The sequence below is a fragment of the Sapajus apella genome, unplaced genomic scaffold (assembly GCF_009761245.1).
Source record: "Sapajus apella isolate SASKATOON/1434 unplaced genomic scaffold, GSC_monkey_1.0 scaffold93, whole genome shotgun sequence".
NCBI lineage: Eukaryota > Metazoa > Chordata > Mammalia > Primates > Cebidae > Sapajus > Sapajus apella.
The window spans coordinates 6,448,633-6,454,705 of record NW_022437033.1 but is presented as its reverse complement, the minus strand read 5'-3'; positions in this window follow the sequence as shown (position 1 = coordinate 6,454,705).

Genomic DNA, 6,073 nt, shown 5'->3' with positions numbered 1-6,073 from the left:
ACTTTGTAACATATGTATTTCATTGTGTCATAAATGAGCACATTATAATTATTTCCCTGTTACTGAACATTTATATTGTTTCTAATCTTTCATTATTAATATATATGTTGCATAGAAATTATAATTATTCATCTAATCATTGTTCTCTTTGTGATTACTTTAAGATAGGGTCCTAGAGTTGTAATTATTGAATCAAAAGGTACAGCGATTTTTAAAATAAGTGCTTCGGATAAATATCGCCCAGAAATTCTGCTGTTGTGCTTTGTACACCCACCAGCAGTATATGAATGTAATTATTTCTTTCTCCCGTAATTACCATATAGCAGCACTATCTATTTGAAATATAATGGAAGTGACATCTATAATTTAAAATGACATTAACCATAAAAAAGTCAAAAGAAATAGATGAATTAATTTTATGTAGTATTGGTTTTAACCCAATATATGTAAAATGTTATCTTTTCAACATTTAATTTATATAAAATTATTAATTAGCTGTTTTATTTTCTTTACTAAGTTTGGAGATTCTGGTGTGTATTTTATACTTTACAACACATCTGAGTTTGGACGAGCTACATTTTAAGTGGCTACTAGTTACCCTTTTTGATAGCACAGCCGTAAAGTATTTCATTAAAAAATTATTACCAACTTGATAAGTGGGAAAATGGCAGTTCTACTTGATTGAAATTGCAGTTCCAATTACTAACAAAGCTGAATATTTCCTCACATGCTGTATCTTGGAGAATGTAAATGAATCTCATTTTACATGAGCTATCAGTCTTTAGGATATTAACACTTTTATGTGTAGTCCTAGAAAACATTCTTCTCTTCTGATGGTTTTCCCAGTTTTTAATACTAAATTTTAAAGTTTCTATGTAATTGAATTCATGTTATGTTTCTTTGTGATGGCTTTCATTGCTCATATGCTTAGGAAGCCCTTTCCCATTTAAAGACTGCTAAATATTTACTTACTTTTAATAGTTTTAGGATTTTTTCAAGCTTAGCTCTTTTACCCATCCAGATTTTATTTTGGCTTATGTCGTAAGGATAAAAATGTTTTGTTTGTTCCAAAATAGCTAATTTCCACAGTACCGTTTATTGAGTAATTCATCTCTTCCTCTTTGATTTAATTCCTTCACAATGTGTTAAGATTATGCATATATTCACGCCCATTCCAGATTTTTTCAATATTTTCCCTTGAATTTTAAATTTCTATTATTAATCTGCTATTTTAATTACAATAGCTTTACACAGAGGACTATCGAATAGGAAAGTGAAGAGTCAATGTTTGTTGGTTTCAGTGAAGTCAAGTAATTGTTATGGTGGGGATTTTTGAGCAAACTGAAAAGTTAACTTCTCTACATTAGCAATACACAAAAGCAATACATTTTAAAAAGTTATGCTATTAGGCTTTCAATCAAGGATAAATGACTCTTAAATATATATATTTACTGTATACATTTTTCTACCTCTGAACTCTGTGAAAATGTCCTAAGTTACAGCACATATTCCTGTTAAATCTTTTCTGATCAGAAGTTTCCCAATATTCCTTTGGCCTGCACCTCTGCCTGCAAATCCCCTTCCTTGAGCTTCTGAGTTTGCAGTTTCTCCGGAACCACTGATGCCTTTTCATTTCACTGACTATGTCCTTTGTTTATTCGAAGGCTGTTTTTTCCTGCTACAGCAGTCATCAGTGCTTCCTGAGCCTTCTCAAAACGTGAATCAATTTAACTCAATTCGAAAGGGATAATGTGGCAGTGGTATATATCCACCCACCCTGTATTTCTCTGCTCAGCAAATGGGCCTGATCAGATGATAGAAAATTATGGCTGCTGGTCTGCATTTAGCTTATCAAGTCCATCCTGTCCCTGCTCCTCGGCTACTCTCTGCCCCGTTGCTTCTCCCTTTCTTCTCTGCTCCCCCTCACAACCTCTGCCTGAGCTCCTTAACAATTCTATCACCACAAGATAGGATTAACAAATCCTTTGGCTTCTGTTAAGGCAATCAAGCAATCTACTGCTGACAATTTTTTTTTTCATAAGTATAAAGTCTTTTTAAACTTTAATGATTTTGAACAGTTATACAGCAATATTTTTTACAGTGGCCTTGTTAAATTCTACTTTTCCTCAGCTCTGGGACTCGTATGTGACAGTTGGTTCCACTCACTGAGTAGTTTATCTTGGAAAAATGTACCCTATGCCAACTTGGTACAAGAGGTAGTGAATTCAAAAAGTCATATTAATTGAAAATAATCCATGTGAATATACATAGAAACATATTATACAATAGCTTCTTGCTAGGTTTGCATTGACATTTTGTGAGAAAACTGTTTTATAAAAGAAGTATGATTTTGTTGCATATTTATTGTAATTCCTTACATAGGTTTAGCATTTTGTTGACCATTTATTCTATTGAACAAGGATCTATAATGGTCTAGGAGTTTAGTTCGGCAGTGGGAGATACATTATTTTGGAAAAAGTGTGTAATCTGGGAGATTTTATCACTGCCATCCAAAAGTATTATCTCTGCTTGAGTGTGAATACACATGTCTACAAACCCACAGAGAATCCAAATCTAAAACTAAGGGCGAGGTGATATTTTGGCATATTTGTAACAAAACACTAACACTTTCTTCACTTTTTAAAAATTACTCTGTTAATTTGCTAAATACTAAAATTGGTGTGACATAGTACCCATTTGATTTAAAACAACTGGTCTTGACCTTTCCACCCTGAATGGTACCTGTTTAAAAATTAAACCAGTGATTGGTTGTAAGGTTGGCATATTTATGCTTTTTACACCAAGTTCCTAGTATCAGAGTCCCTTAGGTCTTTAGTAGAACTGGATGTTAAATACTGCATCAAGGCAACTTGAGAATAAGAAAATACCTTTTACTGTAGCCCACAGTTCAGGCAGGAAATAAATTACAAAGCATCCTCTATATTCTCCATGCAAAGGAAACTGATCATTTTTCATTTTATACATCATTTACACCATGATGTAGTGATTCCACTAGACTATAAAAATAACAAATGAGATAGAACTACTCCTTTGCTAGTTCTAAATGTTCTATGGTGTTTTCAACAGTGTGTAAAGGTAGATATGTTGCTGTACATTTTATTTCCTCTATCCTATATTTAAGGAAAAGTCATACTTGTAAGAAAGAAGAATATGTTAGAAGCACACTTTTTGTTGTAAACAAGGGTCCGTGCATTGGGAGAACTGAAGAAACACTTTAAATGTGGAAAAGTTACATGTTGTATGAGAGAGAGTTCAGGGACTTCCTTTAAACTATATTAGTAAAAGTATGGATGATTAATTAAATTGGTACATTTCAAACTAGTTTGATTAACCCTCAAAAATTAGGAGTATGTGTCAGTAATTTTACCCAGAGCCAGTAATTTATATTATTAAATTTTGCTTAAAAATAATTGGTATTATCTAAGATACTTCAGTGAAATTTTCTAAGTCATAATTATGCTGTGGCATGAAATTTGATTATTCAGGGCCATGTGAGCTTCCACTTGCTTAAACAATCTCATTCATCGTTTTCCCCATTGTTTTTTAGTATGCAAGACATTCACACATCTCTCTCTCTCTCACACCTGCACACACTCTCTCTATATAGATATATATTTAGATATATAGATATATATTTAGATATAATATATAAACATATATTTAGAAACATATATAGATATATATAAATATAGATATATATTTCTCTGTACATTTTATATATATAGAGAGAAGAGAAATATATAAATATATATATATTTGACTGAAAAATATTACTTGGAGGTTATTCCATTTTTTGTGCATATAGAGCTATCTATATGAGCTACCTGTAGTATCTTAGTCTGCTTTTTGAACCAGTCCCCTATTGATGAACATTTAGGTTATTTTGAGTCTTCGTTATTACAATATTTATTGAATAGCCATATACAATCTCTTTGTATATGTATGTGACTATATCTGTGGGAAAAGTGCCAAGCAGTGGAATTGATGGGTCATATGGTTGGTGGCATTTTTAATATTTATCAATATTGCCAAATTCCTCCTGTATAAGCTCTAGCAATTTGCATTCATACCAACAATTTTTGAGACTCTTTCCCTCACTCTGTACAACATTGACAGAACTGAAGATACACCTCAAATATGGATAAATTCCATGTTGTATGAGAGAATTTGGGGCATTCATTCAAATTATATTAGTAAAAATATGAATGATTAATTAAGTTGGTAAATTTCAAAGTATTTAAGCTTTTGATCTTTGCTAATTCAATAGGAAAACGTAGCATTTAGTAGTTACTATTTTACCTGTCTTTCATAATATATGAGGCTCAATTTTTTTTTATATGTTTAAAATCTTTTAGTATTTCCTAGTCTATGAATTCTCTGTTTGTGTTAGGCCATTCTTGAATTGCTATAAAGAAATACCTGAAACTGAGTAATTCATGAAGAAAATGACTCAAAAATTTGCAGGCTTTATAGGAAGCATGATGTCAACATCTCCTTGGCTTCTGGAAAGGCCTCAGGGAGCTTACAATTATGGTGGAAGGCTAAGAGGGCGCAGACACATCAAACAGAAAAAAGTAGGAGCAAGAGAGAGAGAGAGAATGCAGAGTATGTGTCACAAACTTTTAAATGACCAGATCTCCCAAGAACATAACTATCATGAAGGCAGCACCAAGCCATGACGGATCCAACCCCATGATCTAAACACCTCCTGCCAAGCCCCACCTCCAGCAATGGGGATTGCAATTCAACATGAAATTTGGGTGGGACAAATATACAAACTGTATCACTCAGCCCATGGCCCCTTCCAAATCTCATGTCATTCTCACATTTCAAAATACAATGATGCCTAACAGTCCCTCAAAGTCTTAGCTTATTCTAGCATGAACTCAAAAGTCCAAAGTCTCATCTGAGACAAGGCAAATCCATGCCACCTATGAGCTTGTATAATCAAAAACAAGTTAGTTCCTTCAAAGAGACAATGGGGGTATAGACATTAGCTAAACATTCCCATTTTGAGAAAAAATTGGCCTAAAGTAAGGGTCTATGGCCCCATGCAAGTTCAAAACCCAGCATGGCAGTCATTAAATCTTAAAGCTCCAAAATAATTTCCTTTGACTCCATGTCCCACATCCAGGGTACACTGGTCCACGGGGTGGGCTCAGAAGGCCTTGTACTCAATCCACGTGACTTTGCAGGGTTCAACCCCCAAGGTTCCTGTCACCGATACTGAGTCCCTGTGGCTTTTCCATGCACAGGGTGTGACTACCAGTGGATCTACCGTTCTCAAGTCTGGAAGGCGGCGGCCTCCTTCTCAGAGCTTCAATAGGCAGTGCCCCAGTGAGTACTCTGTGGGTGCTCCAACCTCACATTTCTTTTTATTAGTGTGCTAGTAGAGGTTTCCTGGGGGGGGGTCCCCCCCTGCAGCAGGCTTATGCCTGAGAACCCAGGCTTTTTCATCTTCTGAAATCTAGGTAGAAGGTTCCAAGCCTCATTCACTCTTGTGCTCTGTACACCTGAAGCCTTAATACCACATGGAAGCTGCTAACGCTTATAGTGGCTCATGCTCTCTGGAGCAGTTGCATGAGCAATATCTGCGGCCCTTTGAGTCAAGGCTGGAACAGCTGGGAGGTGGAGAGCAGTGTCCCAGAGCTGCACAGGGCAGTGGGGCCCTGGACCTGTCCCACAAAACTGCTATTCCCTCCCAGGCCTCTGGGCCTCCTACCAGGCCCCACCTCCAGCACTGGGGACCACAATTCAACATGAGATTTGTCACTGTTTATATCCTATACTCATTTTTGTATTAAAATATTTTTTATTTGTAGGGATACTTTATGTAATAGTTAGAACTCCATCATCTCTGTTAAAACTTTTAAAACATGTTTGCCATTTGAGTTTCACTTAGTTCATTTTATAATTTTTATGTAGCTATTGTAAAATTTGATTGAGTCAAAGTATATCTTAGAGCTTCTGAATTTTGTGTCATGCTTAGGGTTAGCTATAGGATTACAAAATAAGTGTTCCTCCACCTTTTCTTCTAATCCTTTCATGGTTT